The sequence below is a fragment of the Lontra canadensis genome, unplaced genomic scaffold (assembly GCF_010015895.1).
Source record: "Lontra canadensis isolate GAN:19392208 unplaced genomic scaffold, GSC_riverotter_1.0 scaffold3, whole genome shotgun sequence".
Lineage (NCBI taxonomy): Eukaryota > Metazoa > Chordata > Mammalia > Carnivora > Mustelidae > Lontra > Lontra canadensis.
Genome location: NW_022630997.1, coordinates 18,962,026 through 18,988,130, shown reverse-complemented (window position 1 = coordinate 18,988,130; position 26,105 = coordinate 18,962,026). Strand labels below are relative to the sequence as shown.

The 26,105-nt window shown below is 36.5% G+C and overlaps 1 protein-coding gene and 1 long non-coding RNA gene across 2 annotated transcripts in view; one reads left to right on the top strand and one right to left on the bottom strand.

The window, feature by feature from the left end:
- HPSE2 (heparanase 2 (inactive)) overlaps positions 1 to 26,105 on the bottom strand; it is a 655,107-nt gene that overhangs the window by 374,742 nt on the left and 254,260 nt on the right. The window lies entirely within an intron of this gene.
- On the top strand, positions 15,779 to 22,434 carry LOC116882333. Its single transcript, XR_004385633.1, has 3 exons — positions 15,779 to 15,789; positions 16,938 to 16,939; positions 22,192 to 22,434. It is a non-coding gene; the product is annotated as an uncharacterized LOC116882333 (long non-coding RNA).

The following is a 26,105-nucleotide window of genomic DNA, read 5'->3' as shown; positions in this document are numbered from 1 at the left end:
TTCTCAATTTTGTTGATCTTTTCAAAGAACTGGCTACTGGTTTTATTGATCAGTTCTATTGTTTTTTTTTGTTTGTTTGTTTGTTTCTAAATCATTTATTTTTTTCTGCTTTAATCTTTATTATTTCCTTCCTTCCATTGGCTTTAGGCTTTCTTTGTTGTTCTTTCTCTAGCTCCCTGAGGTGTAAGGTTAGATTGCTTACTTGAGATCTATCTTCCTTCTTGAGGTAGATCTGTATCACTATAAACTTCCCTCTTAGAACCACTTTAGCTGCATCCCAAAAGTTTTAGACCATTGTGTTTTCAGTTTCATTTGTTTCCATGTATTTTTTTACTTCCTCTTTGACTTCCAGATTCGCTCACTGATTGTCAGTAGCATTTTATTTAATCTTAATGTATTTCTGTTTTTTCCAGATTTATTTTTGTGGTCAATTTCTAGTTTCATAGTACTGTAGCTGGAAAAGATGTATGGTATGACTTTGATCTTCCAGAATTTGTTAACTTGTTTTGTGGCCTAATATGTGACCTATTCTGGAGAATGTTCAATGAGTCCTTGAGAAAAATGTATATTCTACTGTTTTAGGAGGGAGTGTTCTGAATATATCTGTTAAATCCATCTGGGCCTATGAGTCATTCAAAGCTACTGTTTCCATATTGAATTCTGGTTCTATGATCTAACCATTGATGTAAGTGAGATGTTAAAGTCCTCTACTATTATGTAGGTTACTCCCTTTATGTTTGTTATTAACTATTTTATGTATTGTGTGCTCCCATATTGGGTGCATAAATATTTACAATGGTTTTATCTTCTTGTTGGATCCCCTTAATGATTATATAGTGTATGCTGGCAATTACTGTTTTAAAGTCTGTTTTGTCTGATGTAAGTATTGCTACCCCAGTTTGCCTTTCACTTTCATCTGCATGGTAAATGTTTCTCCATCCCTTTACTTTCTCTTTTTTCTTTGTTTAGGTTTTATTTATATTCCAGTTAGTTAACATACAGTATAATATTAGTTTCAGGTGTAGAATATAGTGATTCAACACTTCCATACAACATCCCCCCACTTTCAATCTGCATTTGCCTTCGTGTGAATCTCTTAATTGAGTCTCTTGTATGCAGCATATAAATAGGTCTTATTTTTTTATCCACTCCATAATCCTATATCTTTTAATTGGAACAGTTATTCCATTTACATTCAAAGTAATTATTGATATGTATTTATTGCTACTTTGTCACTTGTTTTATGGTTGTTTTGTAGTTTTGCTCTGTTCCATATTTCCCTTGCTCTCTTCTCTCAGGATAAGTTGGCTTTCTTTAATGATAACCTTGGATTCCATTTTCTTTTACTTTTGCATATCTATTACAGGGTTTTGATATGTGGTTACCATTAGGTTTGTATATAACACCTTATGTATATAGCAATCTATATTAAGTTGATGGTTGCTTAAGTTTGAACCCATTCTTTATTTCTCTCCACCCATATTTTAGGTATATGGTGTCATACTTTATATCCTTTTATTTTGACTTGAGAGATTTTTTTTATAGATATACTTATTTTTACCGCTTTTGTGTTTCCTTTCTTACTCCTACATATAGTCTTTTCTTTCCACTCAAAGACTCCTTTAACATTTTGTTCAAGGCTGGTTTAGTGTCATGAATTCTTTTAACTTTTGTTTATCTGGGAAACTGGTCACTTTTTCCTTCTTTTCTGAATGATAGCCTTGCTGGATAGAGCATTGTTGGTGGCAAGGTTTTTTACTGCCAGTGCTTTGAATGTATCATGGTACTCCTTTCTGGCCTTCAAAGTTTCTGCTAAAAAATAATCTGATACCCTTATGTGGTTTCCCTTATAACCGTTTTCTTTCCTCTTGCTGCTTTAAAAACTCTCTTTATCACTACTCTTTGCCATTTTAATTACCATTTGTCTTAGTGTGAACCTCTTAGGGTTGAATTTGTTGGGGGCTCTCTGTGTCTCCTAGACCTAGATTCCTGTTTCCTTCTCCAGATTTGGGACGTTTTCAGCTATTATTTCTTCACATGAATTCTCTGCCCCCTTTTCTCTCCTCCTTCTGGGATCTCTATAATGTGAGAATCTTATTATGCTTGATTGTGTTGCTCACTTTCCTAAGTATATTTTCACTTTTCCTTTCTCCTATTCACCTTGATTACTTTCCATCACTCTGTCCTCCAAGTCTGTCATCCATTTACTGCTTCCTCTGGTCTACTACTAATTCCACCTAGTGTATTTTTAATTTCATTTATTGAGTTCTCCATCACTGGTTTGTTCTTTTTTTATGTTTTCCATCTCTTTGCTAAGGGTCTCACTGAGGTCCTCCACTCTTGAGAAAAATCCATTGAGTATGTTTATGACCTTTACTTTAAATTCTCTACCATGCATATTATCATCTCCATTTTATGTTTAGGTTTCTTCCTGTGATATTTGCCTTTTACTTTTATTTGGGACATATTCCTGTCTCCTCATTTTTGTCTAACTCTCTGCATCTCTATGTGTCAGGAAAGTCAGCTACATCTCCTGCTCTTGAAAGTAATGGCCTTATGAAGAAGAGGTCCTGTAATGCCCTGCAGTGCAGTGTCCCCTATTCACTGGAACCTGGTGCTTCAGTGGTGTCTTCTATGTGTACTTCATGTGCCCTGCTATTGTGACTGAGCCACTTTTGCCTTCAGTTAAGTCACTTGCAATGGCTCTCTTTGTCTGTGGGCAGGGTTAGGTTCCTGTGTTGTTAGCAGTCAGTCTGGGGCTGTTTTGATCTTGAGTCAGATGAGGTGTTGCCAGAGATGCAGCAGCAATGAACTGTGGGAGAACACAGGAGCCAACTTTGTAGTGCCATCAGGAGAGGATTTGCTGTCGCTGGGTTGAAGGGGGCTGATTTGCAGAAATATGTTGTGGTATTAACAGGGTTTGCATGGGTCTGCTGTGGGAAGGGACTTGGAGCTGTGGCCTGCTGGAGAGTCTGCAGGAGAACAAATGGGTGAGATGCACTGTTTGCATGTTCGGTGTCAAGTGTTGGAATAGCACTGATTCCCTCAAGTATCTCTGTGTTTATGCTTTGGTGTGGGGGAAGGAAATGGTGCCCACCATGTCCTTTGTTCCCAGAGAAGTCCCCCAATGGTCCCTGTCCCTCCAGTACATGTTCTGAGAATAGTAAACAAATCTCTCTTCTTTATATTTTATAGGATTATAGAATTTTTGGGCTGAAAGTACCCTTAAACTTTTAATCCTCTCTCAAGCTAAACTGATTCTCCATATCATACTGGAATCTTCTGTATAACATCCTTGCCTTGTGGTAACCTAGTTATTCACTTGGATACATTCCCTCTTTGAGAACTTTTGACTGTTAAAAAGGATTTCTTTAATTGTGTCAAACTTTATGTCCTTTTGATCTCTCTACCCACTATCCCTACCAAGGGTACTACATTTTAACAAAACAGAAAATGTTTCTTATCTCCCCCTTCCATATGATAATCCTTCAGAGTTAGGAAGATGGTGAACACATGGCTTCTCCTCTCCAAGCAAAGCAGCTCTAATTTTTTTAGATGTTGCTTATATGACATGTTTGGGAGGAGGTAAACTATAGTAGTAAAGAATACAGTCTTTGGCATCATACTCCTAAGGTTCAAATCCAATAACCACAACCTACTGACTGTGTGATTTTGAATACTTAATACCATTTCTGTATCTCAATTTCCCCATTTGTGAAAGATAAATGGGAATGGTATTGATTCCACCATACTGTCATAAGGATTGAAATAAATTATGTATCAAGCACTAGGGTAGATTGGACAATCATTGTTCCCAATTTCATACCCTCCGTCCCTGTGTTCAAAGTATATATTCATGCTCTTTTTTTCATGTGTGCAGGGACTACCATTATAGTGGAGCATACTTCCTTATCCTATTGATAATGGGTTTAGCCAAATGATTTGCTTTAGCCAATGTAATGTTAGCAGAAGTGACATCATCAGAACTTTAAACATGCTTGCATGGTCTGCTTGCTTTATTGTGCTGTGATGATCTTCTATATGAAGAATAAGCCCCCCAGGGAGTCACTTGTCCAAGAAAACTAAGAAAACACACACAACAAACTTGAACCCAACCTGTAGTCAGAAGCCAAGCCTCACCTATCTCAGCCAAGTCTAGTAGAACCACAACTGTTTCATAGCCTTTGACTGGGGAAAAAATTTTTTTTGGTGTAAGCCACTGAGATTTTGAGCTTGTCTGTTATAGTGCTGATCACCTATTGCCACAATAATTCTGCATAACAAACCACATCAAAACTCAATAGCATACAACAGTAAGCATTTATTTCTAGCTCTCTTGTCTATAGGTTGACTGGAGTTCAGCTGGTCTATGCCAGTCTTGGCTGTGATTTGTTCCAAAAACTGCATATTGGGTATGAGCCTGCTCCAAATAAGTCCTATCCTCCTTAGACCAGCAACTACCCAAGGCATGTTCATCTCACGGTAACAAGCAGGAGTCTAAGAGGGCAAACCCAACTAAGAAAATACATGCAAAAAAATGGGCTTTTGCCTGTCATATCTACTAGCTGACCATTGGTCAAAGAAAATCATGTGCCCAAATTCAAAGTCAAGAGGAGGGGAGGCAAATTTATTCTCCTAATGGATTTGGGAGAGGGAGGAATGAGTATTTATGGAACAATAATCTAATCTACTACAGTTAATGCAGCAAAAGCTAATGCTTAACAGAATTTTGGATACATAGAAACTGGTAAACAAATGCTAGTTACAATTAAGCATTATCAATGATTCAGGTTCTTCTCCATTTTAGTCACTCTGCTACAAATGCAATTTGTTACTGTTCCTCTCAATAATAAGATGCTGATGCAGAAAGCATCTGATCTGATAGAAGAGATTATCACAGTTCTCATCCTAGATACTTTTCTTACTTTAAGCCAGCCTAGGCATTAGCATTTTTGGCACCCCATCACTTTCACCTAAAATCCTATTTTTCATACAGACTGATTCTCAAACATCTCTTCCCATTAAGTGATAAATAATTTGGCTATATGTATACTTAAGTCCATCTTGCTATATTTAGTTGCAACCTATTCAGATATTTTTAGATATTGATTTTATCACCTTCATGGCACACATACACTCTCTATCTTCATCCAAGTCATTGAGGGAAATTTTATACTGAGAACATAAGAGAGAAGACCCAACTGGACTGAATCTACCCAGGGAAGCTGTGGAATCCCTACGCCTAAAAACAGAGCTGACGGCTTCCTGCATGAGTAGACCTCCTGAAAATACTAGCAATTCTATGACTTCATCATTCTTTCTGTGTTCTTCCTGAGCAGCTGCTCACAGCCTGTGCTGAAGCCATGAGACTGTGGGGAGAGAAGGGAGGAGGCCCAAATCTGGAAGCAAACAAAGTTATGTTTCTGGGCAGGAACAGTGGGTCCTATAAGCTACCCTTGAAAAAAGGAGAAAACTATGGGATAATGAGAGTAGCAACAATAGCAGAGTACAAATCCTTACCTAGCATGGTAGACTTTCTGATGACAGTAAAGAGGATTGACCACTTAGGCTGGCAAGGCAAATTTAGGAATATCTCAAAAGGCAAACTCTAAGAACAGAACATTTTTCTCACAATTCACAGGACAGGAGCTTGTATTCATACTGATTTTGCCTTGCTGTTTATAAAAAGTGATACTTGAACATGGGGGAAAAAATGAATGGTACAAAGGATGTATAGTGAAAAGATAAAGTCTCCCTCTTACCTCTACCCAACCCCTAGAGGTAACAATTGTTATTCAGGTTCTATAATAGCTCTGTATCTTATTTCCATGGAATTACACGCACGTTTATAGATAGGTAGATAGATAGATAAATAGATAGATTTAATAATCAAAAGGAAGCACAGCATATAGAGTTATTTAATTTTGAACATTCCTTTTGTATCTGGTAAGAGCAGAACATGTGATTTATACATATGAAGCCCCTGAGGTTCACAAAGGCTAATTGACTTGCCAAGGTCATGAGCCTGTAAGAAGAAAACACAATACCTGATCTGAAAAGTCAGGCCTGGCGTAAGACTTAGGCCTAACAAACGTGAGTTTATATAAAGGAAAAACAGTCACCATATTTATGTAGGGAAGATTTCCCAAATCTGTCAATAGGTTGTAGACATTTACAGGGGCAAAAACGTTACTTAGTTGTGACTGTGACCCAAATCCATGCCCTATAACCTTAGCCACACCATAGCAGCTTAAAGCAACTGATGATTTTTTTTTTTTTTTTTGGTATGGGTTTTTTTCTTTCTTTCTTTTTTTTTTTTTGCACTTTGTGAATTGGGGATCTGGTATTTCTCAAACCCCTAAAATATTCTAACTGAAAACCATCCTAAGAAAAAGGAAATGTTTCTATTTGAAATCCTTAATTAAAACCACATTCATAATTCTAAGTATTTAAAGAGAAAGTTAAAGAAGAAATTTACTTTTGCACATCACAGAGATTATAATAAACACAGAACCTTGCCAAAAGACATGCCTCCAGCTGCACTGAAGAAACATCAGAGTAGCCCAGCTCTACAGCTTCAGCAAGAGAAAGACTGAAGGCAAAATCGTGTACAGGAAGGCAAACAACCATAATGTAAAACTCATGTTCCCTGTTGGAATAGAATAATAGAATTCTGCAGAAATGCATCTTACACACACATACAGATGCATACGTGCGCCTGCATGTGCACACACACAGGCATGCACACATACAGAGCTACTATTGTTCTTCACTATTAACTCAACAATTGTCAGCTGTACATCTATTTTCTTGAGGTTCACCAGGCCACAGATGTTTGCTCCATAAAGCCATTGCCAATTTGGGGACAAGCTCAATCAACTTGTGCCTGAAAATGATTCACATGGGTCTTTACACCGCAGAGCTCATTACTTCAGGGATTTCCCAGAGCTCTACATTCCTGGCTGCCTGAATCAATAAGGGAATATGTATTTATTTTGCCAGGATACACATCATGGTAGAAGGAAAAAACCCTTCAAAATTTCTGTAATTCCTAAGAAATCTACTGCCTCAAATGTGGAATGATATACCTGTTAGAGAGAAATGTGGGTCCTTAACAGTCACCGGTTGGAACAGGAATAATTCTTCCTGATTTGTCTATTTAAAATGTTCACAGTACATGCATTATTTATAAAAGTTTATATCAGAAGCAAGGAAGAAGTACTCTAGAGGAAATCAAGGACTAAGGAAACAGATGTGTGTAGAACACCTTAAAACTACTAAACACAGAGAGAAATAAACAAGAACAAAAGTAAACAGAAAATGCTCAGGCACATTGTGGGAGAAAGGGCTACTTTTACCAACATCCATGACTTCCATTACTATTTACATGCAGAAACCTCCCATATCTTGCTAGCACCTGAGCTCCAGAAATGTGTATTCATTACCTTGACAACTCCACGTGGATATTCCATTGGCATCTCAAATGCAATGTCAAAAGTTGAACTTATCTTGCCATCCCTCAAATATATTTCTTCTTCAGAATTGTCTCTTCAGTAAAGGACTAAAGCATTCTTCCAGTTGCTGAAGACAGAAACAGGGAAATCATCTCTTTCTCGCTCTCTCCTTTCCTAGCTCTCCAGACATCTATCTCACTCACCAACTTCTTTCCCTCCCACTGTCATACTGTAATGAGACTCCATTTATTCATGGGGCATCTGCATTAATCTCCTAACTGATCTCCCTGCCACTTACCCATTCCAATTCATTCTTTGCTTAGAGCAGGATGATCTTTTAATAATATAAAATTGATTCAATCTCTTCTTTGCTTAAAAAAAAACCAGCAGTGGTTTCCCATTATTGCTGGGATAAAGCATCATTTTTAACATGACCCACAATCCTCTGCATTCTCTGATCCCTGCATCACTCGCTAGCGTCATCCTAGCTTCTCACCTGTCAACTACCTATTTTTCCATTATAATCAAACTAAATGCTTATTTGCTTAGACATACTAAGTTCTTTCTCACTTCTGGATCATTGAACCTTCTCCTTCTTCAGTTTGGAACATTTCCTCATCCCTAACCAACCTGACCTACTTATTTCTTATTCATCCACCAGGAAAAAAGTCCATGAGAACAAGCTACCTACCTTGTGTTTTGTTCAGCCTGCCACCTAACACCCAGAACTATGCACATGATAGATGCTTAGTAAATATTTGTTGAATGAATAAATTAATCTCTTAGGTCTTGGAATAAATATCACTTCCTCAAGAAGACCTTTTATTATTCCCAGGGGAAAAAAAATAGATCCCTTTACTATACACTCCTGTAGTATCCTGTACATGGGCTGTGACCTCAAAACTACTTCCAGGCAATAAGTTGAAGATATTTGTTTCCCTTGTCTCAGTGATCACAGTCCTCTGCTGCCTGTTGTCTAAATCATAAACCTATCTATATTTTGTCCAGATTTTTAGTTGTTAAAGTCAAGAGCATAATTCTGGTTCCTGATTATTTCTCTTGGCTGAAAGTGGATGTTCTAATTTCAAATTATTTTCTTTTAAGATCTTATTTATTTATTTGAGAGAGAGAAAATGAGAGAGAGAGAGAGAGAGAGAGAGCATGAGAAGGGGGAGGGTCAGAGGGAGAAGCAGTCTCCCTGACAAGCAGGGAACCTGATGAGGGACTCGATCCCGGGACTCCAGGATCATGACCTGAGCCGAAGGCAGTTGCTTAACCAACTGAGCCATCCAGGAGCCCCAGATGTTCTAATTTTAAAAATTAGAACTCAAATACTTTCCTTTGTAATTATTACATGTTATCCTCTGTGGTATAGATTCTATTTTACCCTTGAAATTGGCCTTCTTCCCTTAATACCTTCTTAAACCTAGAAGTTATTTTCATTGGGCTAGGACACTATTTCTGAATCACCAGGGCCCAGAGCAACATGTGGAATATGAACATTTTGGAACACTGAATAAATTAAAAGTTGAGTGAAAATTATTCCCCAAATACCCTCACTTACTGCATATCTGCTTTGGCAAATCACAATCCTACAAATAATTGCTACTCTGGTTTTGGAAGTGAAAAAAAAATTGCGCATTTAATTTTTGACTATTTCAATTCTTTATCAGTTTACTTTTCATAATGATTAAATACTGTTTATTTAATTTATCACGCTTCCTGCTTATGAAAAACAGCTAGCATTTGTTTTCAGTTATGATTTGCCAGGCACTATACTAATTCATTTAATCATCTCAACAAACTTATGAGATGTTGTCTGTTATTATTCCCACTCACTGATGAGAAAATGAGGCACAGAAAGATTAAGTGACTGATAAAATAACACAGCTGGAACACAAAGGAGCCACCATCTGAACACAGACAACTTGACCATGTATACTTTTTATCACCACCTAAACTGCCTCCTTGTACTTTCTGCTTCCAAACAGGAATACAGATGGCTTATAATAAGACACCTATGAAATATTTTATTAAAATAAAATTTTTAAATAGGAGTCATAGTGATAGGAAGCATGTAGTTCCTTAAAAATCTAATCTATGTTTCTGTAAAAGAATATTAATTTTAGTTCCAAGATTCCCATCACTTAAAAAGTAAAAAGGAAACTCAATGAGTCTCCAAATGAATTTTATTTTATAATAAAAGGAAGGATGCTAATTCATCTTCTAAAGGGAATTTATATAATAAATTCTTATGTAATAGATATTTCACAGTGAAATGGTGTTTTGGGGAATGGTTTTATAAAATATTCAATAGCATTCCCTATAATAAAACCATGTCCAATTAACTCCAGAGGTATAACAACAACAACAACAACAAAAAAACCTCAATGAAACATATATTCAGGATAATAAGGAATGAGATTCAGATAAATATTCATCTGTTGGTTTTATCTGGTCTGAGACTAGAACCTGGAATTCATAGAAAGGCAGAAAGCATGTCCTTTGGCCCATCTTCTTCAAATCTTAATGATTTCAGCTAAAATTATGCCAGCAATTTCAGGACAAAGCTCTCTAGTGAGAGCCTGCAGTAAAGATATTCTACGACTATTGTTTGCAAGAAAATCCATATGCTTTAAATATTAATGTACAGCTGGCAAATTTGCCATTTTATTATTAAAAAAAATTAACAGAAAAATCTACCCTTAGTCTGCTTAGAGATGGGCTACAAGGTAGCTGAAAATAGGCTCAACATTTCCTTCAGAAAGTAAAATAGAAAAGTTGAATTTCAGCCAAGGAAATTCTATTAGTCTATGTACCAGTTATCTGCAATCATTCATTACTCAATAAATATTTATAGAGTTCTTATTAAGTGCCAGGCTATATATTAAGTCCACTGGTCACAAACTTTGGAAGTTTCACAGAACATTTGATTTGGGAGTCACTGCCTCTTGGTGGCTCAACCAGAACTGGTTAACTCACTTATAACTAATACTCTAGCACACTACTTTCCAAGTTGATTCATTCACCTTCAAGATTTTAGTTATAATCTCCAACTACTTATGTTAGTATTTACTTAATATTTTCTCTATATTGACCACTTTTTTAATTCTCAAATTTTAACATAAAATTAATTTCCTACTGCAATGGAAAAGTATTATCACTTGCCAAAAATAAGTATAATAGCTAACATTTATTGGGTACTTGTTAGTGCTTTCTATTATTTTAAGAAAGCACCTTCGTTAGATCCATTTAATTTGAGAGCAAAGGGACACAGAGAAGTTAAGTAGCCTACCCAGGACCTCACAGCCAGTAGGTAGCAGACCCGGTATTTTTAATCCAGGCTAAGTAACTACAAAGTTTGTCTGCCTAACCACTATAATATACTGTTCTGTAAACACATTTACAAACAGAAAACAAAACAATGCTATTAAAATGTAATTATGTGATTCCTGGGAAGATGGCAGAGTAGGAGGACACCAAGCTCACCCCGTCCCATGATATAACTAGATAACTATCGAATCATCCTAAATACCCCAGAAAATAACCCAAAGACTCTCAAAAAAAAAAAAAAAAACAAAAAAACCTCTACAGCTGTATGTAGAAGAGAGGCCACAAAAAAAAAAAAATGTACAGAAAGGGCGGAGATGCAGTGAGGAGCTAAATGGAGCATGGACTGTCTGGGGAAGGAAGGACCCACCAGTGGAGAGAAGGGAGAAAAAGAGATTATCATACTGGGAAGAAAAATCCCCATAACATTTGGGAAGAAAAATCCCCATAACATTTGGCTTTGAAAACCAGGGGGGTGAAATTTTGTGATTTCTTACAACCAACAGGACTGAAAGCCTAGAATTTTAAAACTCAGCAGGTTTGACCCTGGGAGAGATGGGAGGGTAAGAGTCCCTACACTTAAAGAGACAACACAATGAACAGCCTGTGGAGATACAATATAAAAGAAGGAGTTGGAAAAATGCTTGGGGCATATGGAAAGAAAGTTATTTATGAACCAAAGACTGTATCCCAGAAGGACAGAGGTCATTGGGAGACTCCTCTAGGAAAAAAGGAGCTCGTGGACACAATTTCCCTTCCCCTCCACCAACATAAACACAGGGCCATCTGCAGGAAACAGTGCAGTACCAACATTCACTACCTAGCTTGCTTACACTGTGCCCTACTGCCTCACAGCCTACCCCACTGCTATCCCCCATGCTGGCTTCTGTGGATCTGCCCCTTCCAGACAGGCCTGCCTCAGTTCTGGTGCTACAGGACCCCTCCTGCAGAGGACCTGAGGCACACAAACCTTGGTAACACCACACACCACCTCACCTACCCCATGGATATTCCAGATCTGCCCCCTCCAATACTCTCTTGGTTAGAGCCCATTCAAACCTGGGCCATAAGCCTGATAGTGTGCAAGCAGCCCCAAGAGGAGCCAGCACCTCACCAAAGTAAGTCCTGCCCTGGGAAGAGGGAAAGATAACCACATTCATCAGTTAGAATGCAGCCCTGGAGTGGGTTGGGGGCAGACAGCTGGTCTAATTGCAGGCCTAGCCTACCAACAAAAGCTACTCAGGAGACAACACAGAAAGCAGCTGGCTTTGGTGCTACTGCATTTCTGGACAACACCTGTTCTGACTCAACTAAAGCCCAAGGCAGCCCCAGACTGGTCCATTAACTGGACCACTAAACACAAAAGGACCACTCCAGACTAGTCCACTAACTGGACCACTAACCACAAAAGGACCAAACACTGCCAACAAACAGGAAAGATAGCCACAGTAGATGACTAGACTGAAGGCAAAAGTGGTTTAGCCACAACAACAGTTTGTATGCAATACACATATGAGACATCCCTGAAGTGCCAGTTTCCAGCAAACAGGGGACATTACAAATGCCGGGCAGAACTTCTTTTCATAAGGTCACTACTTTCAAGGGCAAGAGACACAGCTGACTTTCCTAACACAGAGAAACAGAGAGACAAAATGAGGAAACAGGAATACGTCACAAATGAAAGAACAGGACAAAATCACAGCAAGAGACCAATAAGTAATATTGCCTGATAGACAATACAAATAATGATTCATAAAGATATTCAATGAACTTGAGAAAAGAGATGAAGACATGAATGAGACCCTTAACAAAGAGATAAAAAAGAACCAATCAGAGAGGAAGAATATAATAAACAAAACTAAAACCACACTAGATGGAATAAATGGTAAACTAGAGGATGCAAAAGAACAAACTGGTGGTATGTAGGACAGAGTAATGAAAAGTAATTAAGATGAGCAGGTAATAGAAAAAAAATATGCAAACTGAGAACAAACTTAGGGAACTCAGCAACTCAATCAATGATATTTACATATTATAACATTCACATTATAGGAATCCCACAAGAAGAGAGAGAAAATGGGGCAGAAATTTTGTTTGAAGAAAAAATAGCAGAGACAGGGAGATAGCAGTTGAGTAGGAGGACCCTAGGCTTGCCTCATCCCACAAACACAACTAGATAACTATTGAATCATTCTAAATACCCCAGACGAGATCGGGCGTGTTCAGGAAATCAATCTGAAGACTGACCAAACTCCACAACTAAGGGACAGAAGAGACCACATCAAAGAAGGGAGAGAGTGCAGAGATGTGGTTGAGGGGAGAAACTGATCCTGGCTGCTGAGGAGGGGAGGGAGTCATGGTCATAAAAAAAGGTGAGAGAGAGAGACAAGCACAAGGGGACACACAAGAAATTTACCCATAGCCACTGGCTTGGAAAATGAACAAAGGTGAATTTCATGAGTCCTTGCAACTAGCATGGCTTATAGCCTGGAGTTTTAAAGGTCAGGAAGCTTGGCTGGGTTAGAGCCTGAAGTGCACTGTGCTGCTCTTGCAGACAAGGCAGGAAAACAGTCTGTGGGACATTCAGTGATGAAAGAGTGGTCTGAAGAGCCCCTAAAGCACAAAGTGGGGAGATAATTTGCTCTTCCCGGTGCATACCCCTGAGAGTCAGCATTTAGGGACAGGCATCTCCAGGAACAAAGGAGGTGGATGGCACCACTTGCTCCTATACTCCTCAGCGTAAATACAAGCAGGAAGCAGCACAGGACAGACACTGGCTACCTAACTTGTTTACACTAAACCCCACCCTCTGCACTCTGCTAGAATGGCACTTTACAGTCATGCCTTACTTCACTCCCAGGATAGCAGGCCCTTCCACCAGAAGGCAAGCACAAACTCTTACGCACACCATGTCTCCCAAACACAGAGTTTTACAGGGCCTCAGTTCTGATGCAGGTAGTAATAGGTCTCATTTCAGAAGCAGACCAGGACTCACCTAGTTAAAACTCACCATAATCAGGCCAAGGACCAAACACTGTTCAAAGCAGGCAAGGAGAGCTTCTGCAGATGACTGACCTGAAGGATAGACTCCAGAACACACCATCAGAATGCACACTGCACACACCAAAGACACTCCCTTAAGTGCAAGGCCCTGGGCACTGACCTCTTCATCATAAAGCCTTTACTTTCAAGAGTATCAGACATAACTCACCTTTCTAACACAGAGAAGCAGGCAAAGACTTAGAATGAGAAGACAGAGGAATTTATCCCAAATGAAAGAAGATAAGGCCATAGCCAGAGATCTAAGTAAAAGTAAAAAAAAAAAAAAAATAAGTAATATGCCTGATGGACAATTTAAAAAACAGTCATAAGGATACTCATTGGTCTTGAGAAAAGCATGAAAGATATCAGTGAGACCCTTACCAGAGAGACAAAAGAGTTAAAAAAAGAATCAATCAGAGGTGAGTGCAACAAACAAGATCAGAAAGAAACTTGATGCAATGAACAGTGGACTGGAAGAAGCAGAGGAAGGAATTAATGACCTAAAAGACAAAGTAACGGGAAGCAATGAAGCTGACCAAAAGAGAGAAAGAAGAATTATGCAAAATGAGAATAGACTTAGGGAACTCAGTGACTCCATCAAACATAATAACATTTATATTATAAGAGTCCCAGAAGAGGAGAGAGAAAGAAACTTTATTTGAAGAAATAATAGCTGAAAACATTGCTAATCTGGGGTAGGAAACAGACATCTAGATGAGGAAGACACAGAGAACTCCCATCAAAATCAACAAAAGCAAGCCCACACCAAGATATATTGTAATTAATTTTGCAAGATATAGTCATAAAGAAAAATTTGTTAATAGCAGTAAGACAAAAGAAGTCAATGAAATACAAATCAAAACCCCAATGAGATACCACCTTTCACCAGTTAGAATGGTAAAAATTTACAAGACAGGAAACAAATGTTGGCAAAGATATGGAGAGAGGAATCCTCTTACACTGTTGGTGGGAATGCAAGCTGATGCAGCCACTCTGGAAAACAGTATGGAGGTTCCTCACGATGTTAAAAAATAGAGCTACCCTATGACCCAGCAACTGGATTACTAGGCATTTACCCCAAAGATACAGATGTAGTGAAAAGAAAGGGCACGTGTACCCCAATGTTCATAGCAGCAAAGTCCACAATAGCCAAACCGTGGAAAGAGTCTAGATGTCCATCAACAGATGAATGGATTAAGAAGATGTGGTTCATATATACAATAGAATATTACACAGCCATCAGAAAGGATGAATATGTACTATTTGCATCAACATGGATGGAACTGGAGGGGGTTATGCGAAGTGAAATAAGTCAATCAGAGAAAGACAATAATCATATAGTTACATTCATATGTGGAACATAAGGAATAGTGCAGAGGACCATACGGGAAGGGAAGGAAAACTGAATGGGAAGAAATCAGAGAGGGAGACAAACCATGAAAGACTTTTAACTATGGGAAATAAACTAAATTTCACAGAAGAGAGGGGGTGGGGGCATGGGATAACCAGGCAATGAGCATTAAGGAGGACACATGCTGTGATGAGCACTGAGTGTTATACATAATTAATGAATCACTGAACACTACCTCAAAAACTAATGATGTACTGTATGTTGGCTAATTGAACATAATTAAAAAAAGAAAATCACTAACTTATAAGGAAAATCCATAAGGCTGGCAAGATATTTTTCAACAGAAACTTTGCAAGACAGAAAGGAGTGGCATGATATATTCAAAAGCGCTGAAAGGGATAAATCTGCAGCCAAGAATACTTTATCGAGCAAGGCTATCATTCAGAATAGAAGGAAAGATAGAGTCTCCCAGAGAAGCAAAAATGAAAGGAGTTTTGACTCCTAAACCAACTCTGCAAGAAATATTGAAGGGGGCTCTTTGAGTGGAAAGGAGAGACCGAAAGTGATGGTATAAAGGCAGGAAACACAAAAGCAGTAAAAATGAATATTTCTGTTAAAAATCAGTCAAGGAACTCACACATAAAGGACATAAAATATAATAACATATACATAAACATGAGGAGGAGAAGAGAAAAGAATAGTTCCAAACTTATTTAGCCATCAACTTAATATAGACTGCTATATCCAGAAGATGTATTAAACAAACCCAATGGTAACCACAAATCAAAAACCACTAATAAACATGCAAGGAATAAAGAAAAATCCAAATATATCACTGAAGAAAACCAGCAAACCATGAAAGAGAGAACAATCTGAGAAAATTTCCAGAAACAACCACAAAACAAGTAATACAGTACCAATGAATACATATCTATCAATAATTGCTTGGCATGTAAAATGGAATAAATGCTCCAATCAAAAGACATAGGATGTCAGAATGGATTAAAAAAAATAATATTCATAGATGTTGACTACAAAAGACTACTTTAAAGCCAAAGACACCTGCTAATTGAAAGTGAGGGGATGGAGAGTATTTATCATGCAAATGGATGTCAAAAGAAAGCCAGACCAGCAATATTTATATCGGACAAACTAGACTGTAAAACAAAGACTCTAATAAGAGACAAAGAAAGACACTTTATGATCATTAAGGGAACAATCCAACAAGAAGATATAATAATTATAAATATTTTTGCATCCAAAATGGATGGGGAGCACCCAAATACATAAAACAGTTAATAACAGACATAAAGTAAGTAATCAATGGTAATACAGTAATAGTAGAGCACTTTTACACCCCACTTACATCAATATATAGATCATACTAACAGAAAATCGACAAGGAAACAGTGACTGTAATGACAGATGGATTTAGCAGATACATTCAGAACATTCTATCCTAAAACAGCAGAATGCATATTCTTCTCAAACACATACAGAGCATTCTCCAGGACAGATCACATATTAGCCCACAAAAGAGGCCTCAACAAATTCAAGACCGAAGTCAGACCATGCATCTTTTCTGACAACAATACTAGAAGTCAACTATAAGAAAAAAATCTGGAAAAAAGAAAAACACAAATACATGGAGGTTAGATGGGTTAATGGGTGAAGCAGGAAATAAAAGAATTAAAAAGTACATGGAAAAAAAAATGAAAATGAAAACACAATGGTCCAAAATCTTTGGGCTGCAGCAAAAGTGGTTCTAAGAAGGAAGTTTAGAGCAATAGAGGCCTAACTCAAGAAGGAAGAAAAATCTCAAATAAGCAACCCAGCCTTTACCTAAAGAAGCTAGTAAAAGAAAAATAAACCCTAAATCCAGCAGCAGGAAGGAAATAATAAAAATTAAAGCAGAAATAAATGATAAAGAAACAAAAAAACCAATGGAACACATCAATGAAACAAGAGATGTTTCTTTGGAAAAAATCAATGAAATCGATACACTCCTAGCTAGACTTATTAAGAAAAAAAGAGAAAGGACCCAAGCAAATAAAATCACAAATGAGGGAGTAGAAATAACAACAAGCATCACAGAAATACAAACAATTGAAGAGAAACCTATGAAAAATTATGCCAACAAATTGGACAACCTAAAAGAAATGGATAAATTTCTAGAAACATATAACCTCCCAAAACTGAAGTAGGAAGAAATAGAAAATTTGAACAGAGCCATTACCAGCAAGGAAATTGAATCAGTAATTTAGAAACTCCTAATAAACAAAAGTACAGGATCAAATGGCTCACAGGTATAGTCCACCAAATGTTTAAAGAAAAGTTAATGCTTATTCTTCTTAAACTATTCAAAAAAATTGAAGAGAGAGTGCCTGCATGGATAAGATTTTTTTTTTTTCTTAAGACCAAGACCTAGTAATACCAACACTTCTGTGAATGTAGGGGGAAAAAGTATCTGGTTCCATGTAGCCCCCCGTGGGAGGGTAAAAACCTATTTGGGTGTACTTCCTAACTTCTTTCCATGTAACTATGCTGGGATGCAGCCAAAAGGATTATGTTTTACCTGTCCTTGACCACGAGTGGGGGCATACAGATTAGAAGTATATTTCCATGAGTCTCAAAGACTCGACCAGGTATATAATCAAAATCCCACTAAATGAACATCTATGCTCTGCCTACACTTTCTCATGACAACAACACTGCAAAGTAGGTAGAATTATTCCCATAATATGAATATGGAAACTGAGGTTGAAAGAAGTGAGATTACTTTCCTAGGGTCACTAAACTGTAAGTAGCAGGACTAGGATGTATACTTAGAAAGCCTTTTGTTTTTTCTACTGCTTTACCCTTCTGAGAGGGTTTCTCTGGGACACTGTGGCTTTAGCTCTGGCTGCTGCATAAAGCCAGCTTAAAGCCAGCTCCTAATCTTCACGGCTGTACATCCTTCTGACTATGAGGGTATCTCAGCTGCTTTGGTTGCCAATTAAATTATACATCCAACTTTGGGTTCTGATCAGTAAAAGGCAATATAACAAAAAGGGATAACATTGGATTCCTGGGTTCTACTTCATTTTCATTCAAATTCACAATTAACTGTTTACTCACCATATAATTCATTCCTTTCTGATAGTCTCCTAGATAATAAAATAACTATTCTTACTCTACACTTTAGTTGTGTTCTCCCTAATAAAATGTCAATTGTAGGAACTATTTTTTCCAAATCTGGAAAGTTAAATTTAAATTACAGTATTCAAAAAATCACACTTCTGAAAAATACTCATTCTCTCTTCTCCCTGTCTTGAAGCTCCACCTCGGGTTGCCTCAGGTTGTTTTTTGCTTTTATATGCTACTGATTTTCTAGTGTGATCACCGAATGATAGAGTTGGATGCTACCTCTTCAATATACTGAAGAAGGAAACAGGCCCAGAGGAAATGACTTGCCCAAGATCACACAAATATTGAGGAAATGGCACCTTTATTTCAAACTTTCCATCACTGGTTCTCCTTGGGCACTGCCTTCTGAGCCTGTAAACAAACACTCACTGGTGGTAAATCTAAAGCAATCTCAAACTAAGTTAGTAAAAAAAGCTTGTGACTAACCTACCTAATTACATTTGGAATAGAAAAACCAATCTTAATTACATTACAGTGAAATTGATTTTCTTCTGATAAGACCTTAAAATAACTGCCCGAAAGCTAGTTTCCCTAGACAAAAATGTTTAGCTTGATAACAACATTGTTGTAGTATATGTCTGACCTCTAATACATACTTTAAAAGGATTAAAACTCATTTGGACATTAGAGTTCTAATACATTTGTTTTTCAAAGATTCTTGCATATTCTTGCAAAATTTACAATAGAACAAGGAACAAAAATAAGAATAAGAATAATCAGACACTGCACTTAATATATGTTACCTTACTTTACTTCCAACAGGAATTCCTCCACAGCAGCTAGTACTTGGACAAAATTCTGGCATAACATATTTCTGTGTATCTTTCCTTTTCCAAAGAATTTATTCCAAAATGTGTTAATTTTAAGCCACTCCTACTAGAGAATCAGATGTAACAAAAATATAGACATATAAAAAAATATAGATGTTCATTCCCTAATCTAATGATAAGACTACTTCTTTTGGGGAAAGGACAGAACTTAATTGAAATAAATATTTTATATGTTTAGAGTCTGGAGTGAAAATGCTCAAATAATAAAAGAAGATCATGCCTCCTAAGCAATACTGACTCTACTATTAAGGGTCTTTTTCTTTCTTTCTTTCTTTCTTTTTTTTTTTTTGAGCTCTGTAATAGATGTAGATGTATAAATTTGCAGATAGGAGAGAGAACTGACCTCAATATCTTTGCATAATAAAGTGATAAGGAACTAAGGATTCTCATGGAAAATCTGGTAAAGAAAGGAGCCAAGGAAGCTGAGGTATATGGATAAAAAATTAAAAAAAGAAAATCTTTGATAGTAGCAAACCTAAGGAGAAATTTTAAAGGAAAGAGATAACCTAACAGAGATTCTGAAGGTACTGGCTGTGGGACAAGTGATAGAAACTCTCTCTTCTGCTCCCTCAGGAAATCTTCATCAAAAATGTTTGCTGGTGCTTTAGAGCCTGTGAATTTAGAGGAGGTGATGAGGAGGTTCTAATAGGTGCATACATCCATAACTTCAAAGAGACTGAATGATGAATAGCTGATTTGGGGGTATTGGAAGGGGGCAGAAGACATTGTTGGGAAGTTTAAAAAAGTAAGAATGTTTGCAGAGCAGGAGTAGAAATGTTTGCCATGCTGTGTTGAAGTACATAAAGGAAACTATAAAAGGAAAACCAGTATTTAGAACTGTGTGCTTAATTTGTTAGGAAAAATTAAGCTAAAATATGTAGGACAGGGGCTGAAAAAATATGCTTTGGCATGGACAGAACTAAGGCCAGGAGAATTGGAAAATGTCTGCTCATTTCCACAGTGTATATTAAATTAAGTCTATCTGTAGTTTTTTTAATTATTGTTTTTGTGTTTCCATTCAAAGTATCCAAATTATTTTAACCTCTGGGACCATGGTGAAACCTGGAGACAGAGCATACAACTTGAAAGGTATTGAAAGTTTAGATGAAAGACTAGCTATAGAAAAATAAACATCCTCTTAATACCCATATTATTTGCAAAAAAAAAAAAAAAGCATAACCAGTTTATGAGTATCTTGCTAAAACTTTAGGATGAAAAGAATTTGAAAAGTGTCTTGTGAGGCAGGCATCAATATTAAGATATACAAAGTAAATAATTTTATAAAGATGTTTATAAAAGAGTTCTTAATCCTCTGGAGATGATTTTTGCATGAGTTCCTATATTTCCCATTCATAAGTCTTCTGCCACATGGTTTTTCAAAAATAAGGCTGGAGAAGAGATATTGTAAATATTCATATATTCTATATAAAGGCTATATATGAATTATATACATAGATACATCCAAAACACATAAGGTAAAACCACATTTGCTTGGGTTAAATAAAAGTCATGCCAATCTAATCTAGTAGAATATATTTAAATAAAGATTTATTATTTTCGCATATGCCAAACCCCACATAAATTTACATTTATACATCTATTATGTATAATGCCTTAACACTATGGCAACACATAATTTTTGGCAGAGGGAGTTAAAGGTCTACAGAAGAGATGCATGCTAATGACTCTAATACAAAGCCTACTAAGAAAATTGAACTGCAGGAAAGCTCCTGCAGAACTAGGAAGATTCAAAGGAGACTAGAAGGGAAAGCACGGTTAATCTATTCAACGGAACTAAAAACCTGAGTTCCTAACCTGTTATAGGCTTAGTGCTAGAATCTGAAATGGTGTGAAGAGTAAACTCAGTGGATAAGAAAGGGGGATAAGGGAGGAGAAAGGGGTTTAATACTTGATGCTGAAGCAGCCAGGTATGGTTCCTGGAGTACTTCCTTAATTCTGCAGGGAATGGGAATAAGCCAAAATGTTGTTGTTTTTTTAAAGAGGGCAGTGACAGGATGAATCATGAATTTGGAAAATACAATAGTAAAACCAACTGCTTAAAAACAGTTTTAAATCATGGGTTGCATTTGCAATTACTCATATCCATATAAAGACAATATGGTCAGATCCTTTTCAGTCTTTTGCTTTCTGAAGAAGGCAAAGCAAAGACTTATGGTTTTGGTTCCTCTGTAAATTTATACAGATACAAAGGAATGCTTCAATGCTGACAGTCAAAACAGTCACAAATTTAAAGTGATTAAGATATCAATCAATTTTCCTGTATCACAAAACCTACATCTACATAATCACCTCTGATTAATGTCCTATAGAATATAAGCATACAGTAAAAGTTAATTTCTTCAGGTCAAATCTGGGAATCATATCAGCTAATTACTGCATAAGTTCCAGGGTTGGATCTCAATTGACATTAATTTCTTCAAGTCATTAGCCTCGTTTGTTTCTTCAGTGGGGAAAAAATTGATACTACCTACTAGCTCTGTTACTGTGTGACATAACTAAATAACATTGGTAAAGAGGTCTAAGACATTGGTAAAGAGGTCTAAAGAGGCTAAGTTTAATTATTTATTATTAGCATCTCCCCATGCAGATGTTTCTGGTTTGAAAAACGTGAACCATGTGGTCAACAACAGGATCCACAAATCTAGTAAATGAAATGCAAGAAGAATAGAGAAGCATTATGAAAGCCAAGGGGTCGGGAAAGAAAACATCCAAGGTGCGGAAGGAGTTTAAAAAGTAAAATACAGGGGCGCCTGGGTGGCTCAGTGGGTTAAAGCCTCTGCCTTCAGCTCGGGTCATGATCCCAGGGTCCTGGGATTGAGCCCTGCATAGGGCTCTCTACTCAGTGGGGAGCCTGCTTCCCCCCCCACTCTCTGCCTGCCTCTGTGCCTACTTGTGACCTCTGTCTGTTATAGAAATAAATAAAATCTTTTAAAAAAAAGAAAAGTAAAATACAATTAATCCAAGAAATATTCATGAGGATGAGCTTTGAAGAAAAATAATTCGGCAGACCAGAAACTAACAGAAAGAGCATAAAGAGAGGAGGGGCAGAAATTATGCTGTCTTGAAGACATAAAGGCAGAACCTATCAAGAAAAAGGTAAGAGAAGCTGTATGGAGGAGAGAGGAAGTATTTGCCAAGTTTGGTGCAAAAGAATCCTTTGGAAAACAGGAAACGTAAACCTTGGTGAAAGCAACATGACACAAGAAAATCTAATTGAGGCAATTTTAAAATGAAAACACACAAAAAGACCAGATGCAAAAATTAATAAATAGAGACAAACCTTTAATCATACACACACATAAGTGCGTGCAAACGCGCACCCACGCACACACATACACACACATCAGGATAAGTTCTAAAGAAAGCCCAACAGTATATTGTAATCAAGGCTGAAGAAAATTTAGTAAATAGAGTCTTCTTTCTGTTATCTCTACTTTTATTTTCCATTGAAATCTGTTGATGGAGTCTGATCACTTACAACCTCATAATTAAGGAAATTGTCTCAGAATAACTCAGTCATTATTCAGAAATCACCTTTTCTAAAGCCAGAAAAGGATAAATAATTTTCTCTACCTATTAAAAATGATACTTTTAATTGACTATCCCAATTTTGGTACAGGGAAATTAAGGAAAAATACCAATGAGCTTCAATGAGAAACAAACCATGGTGGAATCACATAGATACTATCTCACCTCATAATTATCTATTGGGAACTTGAGTAAGTCAGTTAACTTCTCTGAGCTTCAGTTTTCTTGTCTGTAAAATGGGAATGATAATACCCTTGGTTTGGGGAAGAAGAGGTATGTTAAACACAAATCTGGCACACATTAAGTGCTCAATTACCCTTTCCTTTTCTCCTCCTCCTCATACTGGCTGGCATAAACACTAAGACACATAAAATTCACTTACGTACATAAAAAAAATATTTTTCTACAGTCCATGGTCTTAGTAAATCTCTTGTTAACTGTGAACAAGGCATTTCTCCAAAAAAAAAAAACCCCAAAACACAAGAAATTGTGGGAAACCAGTTAAATCTGATACTTCTCTCAATCTGGAATTGCTTAAAAGATACGTAAAAACTAGTAATTTGGAGCCCTATTCTCAGAATTAGTAATCTCACCAGTGATACCAAGTATCAGATCAATCACTTTCCCTGCTAAAACAACATGGATTTTTGTTTTAGATTTTGTTTCTCTTGCCCTTTTCACGATAAAAATTAACTGGAAATAAAGTTGGTTCAGTCTTATAGACTGGATTTATTTTAGTTTTAAACTTTTATTCTGGGGCTTACTCTGCAAAATTTATATTTGGTATCTGAGAGTAAGGACCAAGTGAGAAAAAGAAAGAGAAGAAAGACACAAACAGCTGGATGGCAGCAAAGTACACTACAAAGGCACTGGCCCAGGGAATCAAGTGATCCCAGGTTGGTCTTGGACGTTACCTCACTCCTCTGAACCTCAATTTATTAATCAATAAGATGATATTCCAGGAGTTCCCTTCCAGCTCCAAAATTCTCTTCTAACCATGGGGCAACCTTTTGCTTTTATTAAATTAACAAAGCTGGGCAGAGGGTGGTGCAGGGGAGAGGGGAGTGCACAACCTAGGATTCTGTACTCTCATTAATAGCTTGTATGGACAAGACAGGGTGGAGAACTACTACAAATTAATGTAACTCTTTAGAAAAACAATTTAATAAAATACATCCAGAACGTGAGACTCCAGAAAGTGAAACTCACACAGTGGTTCCAAGTTGCAGTCTCTAGTTTTCAGAGCGGCAGGGTTCTAACGCCCATTTAGTTTAGTTGTTTTACTACAGTTATTGTGTCTGTAAAATAAAGACGCTAATGTAACTATGGAAGGAGTTATTGTGAAGATTAAATTGAATTCAGGTTATAGGCCTGCCCCCCTGACAATCTGGCACATGGCAAGTTCCAAAGACGTATGAGCTATTATTTTTTGTTATGTTTTGACCCAATAAACTCATTCCTGGGTATTTATCCTTAAATAATTGTAAAGAAGAAAGAAGGCATTTGATGTGATAATTTGTGATATCACTGAAAACAGCAGGGGAAAAAACTGCAAAAAAAATCTGAATGTTCAACAATTGAAAAGTGGAAAAAGTACTTAACAGTAGTTAAAAAACAATAAGAAGCTGTTGAAATTATTACTATAAGGGGTAGGTAATATTATGGGAAAATATGTATGGCATGATATTAAGAAAGCATGATTCAAATTGCTTATATGTTATGATTTCAACTACATAAAAATGTGTATGTGTATATAGAAGCTAGAAAAGAATAGAGAAAAATGAAATGAGTTTGTATATTTCAATAAATTGAGTTACCATGTTATTCTTCCTTTTGGTATGGATAGTTTAAATTAGATTATTGACTTTCAGAAAATAAATAATGTAACTTATTACTGCTTTTCAAATGCTGGTGAATTATACTGCTAATGGACTTTCATCTTCTTATTCTTTCACCACAATCCAATATTATTGAAATTGAAGTCAGCAAAGTTGTAACATGTATAAAAAAATAATAATATAAACTTTGCAAAAATTACCATTCTATTGTATTCAAGAATGGATTTTTTAGGTAATCATATGACAGTCCATAGTTTCTTTTAGACATTATAAATATTTTCCTTAAATAAACTATATTTTTATTTTATTTTAAATTTTTATTTAAATTCTAGTTAGCTAACATACAATGTAATATTGGTTTCAGGAGTAGAATTTAGTGCTTCATCACTTCCATATAACACTCAGTGCTCACCATAACAAGTGTCTTCCTTAATACCCATCACTCATTTAGCCCATCCCCCATCCACCTCTTTCTAGCAACCCTTCATTTTTTTTCTATCGTTAAGCATCTCTTACAGTTTGCTCCCCTCTTTTTTTTTCTTCCCATATGTGCATCTGTTTCATTTCTTAAATTTCACAAATGAGTGAGATCATATGGTATTTCTCTTTCTTTGACTTATTTCACTTAGCATAATACACTCTAGCTCCACCCATGTTGTTGCAAATGGCAAGATTTCATTCTTTTTGACGGCTGAGTAATATTCCATTATATGTATATATAATGGAATGGATAAAGAAGAGTGGTATGTATATACATACACATACCATATATATACATGTATACACGTACCATATATATATACATATATACACATATATACACATACCATATATATACATATACACATATATATGTGTATATGTGTATATATGTATACACATACCACTCTTCTTTATCCATTCATTAGTTTGATGGACATTTGGGCTTTTTCCACAGTTTGGCTATTATTGATTAAAAACTTTTTTCAACATTAGTGGGGTATTGTTATAAAATGCATTTCTAAAATTAACTTGTAGACAAAAACAAACACATAAAACAAAACTAAAGAAAAACCTTCCAATTAAAGAATAACATTAATAAATGACACTTCTGGTTTATTAGGATATTAAAAAGAGTACTAAGCCCAGGGTATCCTAATGGTTAGGTAGAATCTTACACATCTCCAAGCTGTGTGCACAGGGTGATTAGAGGGTATGCTTTTGATATGGCTATTTATTTTACTGGCTGCATTAAATTTTAAATTCTTCTGTTAACTCCATCAAAATATTTACTGCAAATATCAGTTGAACTCAGAAAACAACAACAACAACAACAAATATCCAAATTAAGAGCTATAGTCAACAAAAACCATTTGAATAGTAGGTCATCACTATTTCAAAATGATCTCATAAGAATAGAAGGATTAAGAAAAAACTAAGTAACTCAATAATTCAAACCACACAGAAACAGCACAGCTCAAAGTCCATAGATGTGAAACATTTATTTCTAATGGATTCATGAAATGTAAGTAATGGAATTAACAGT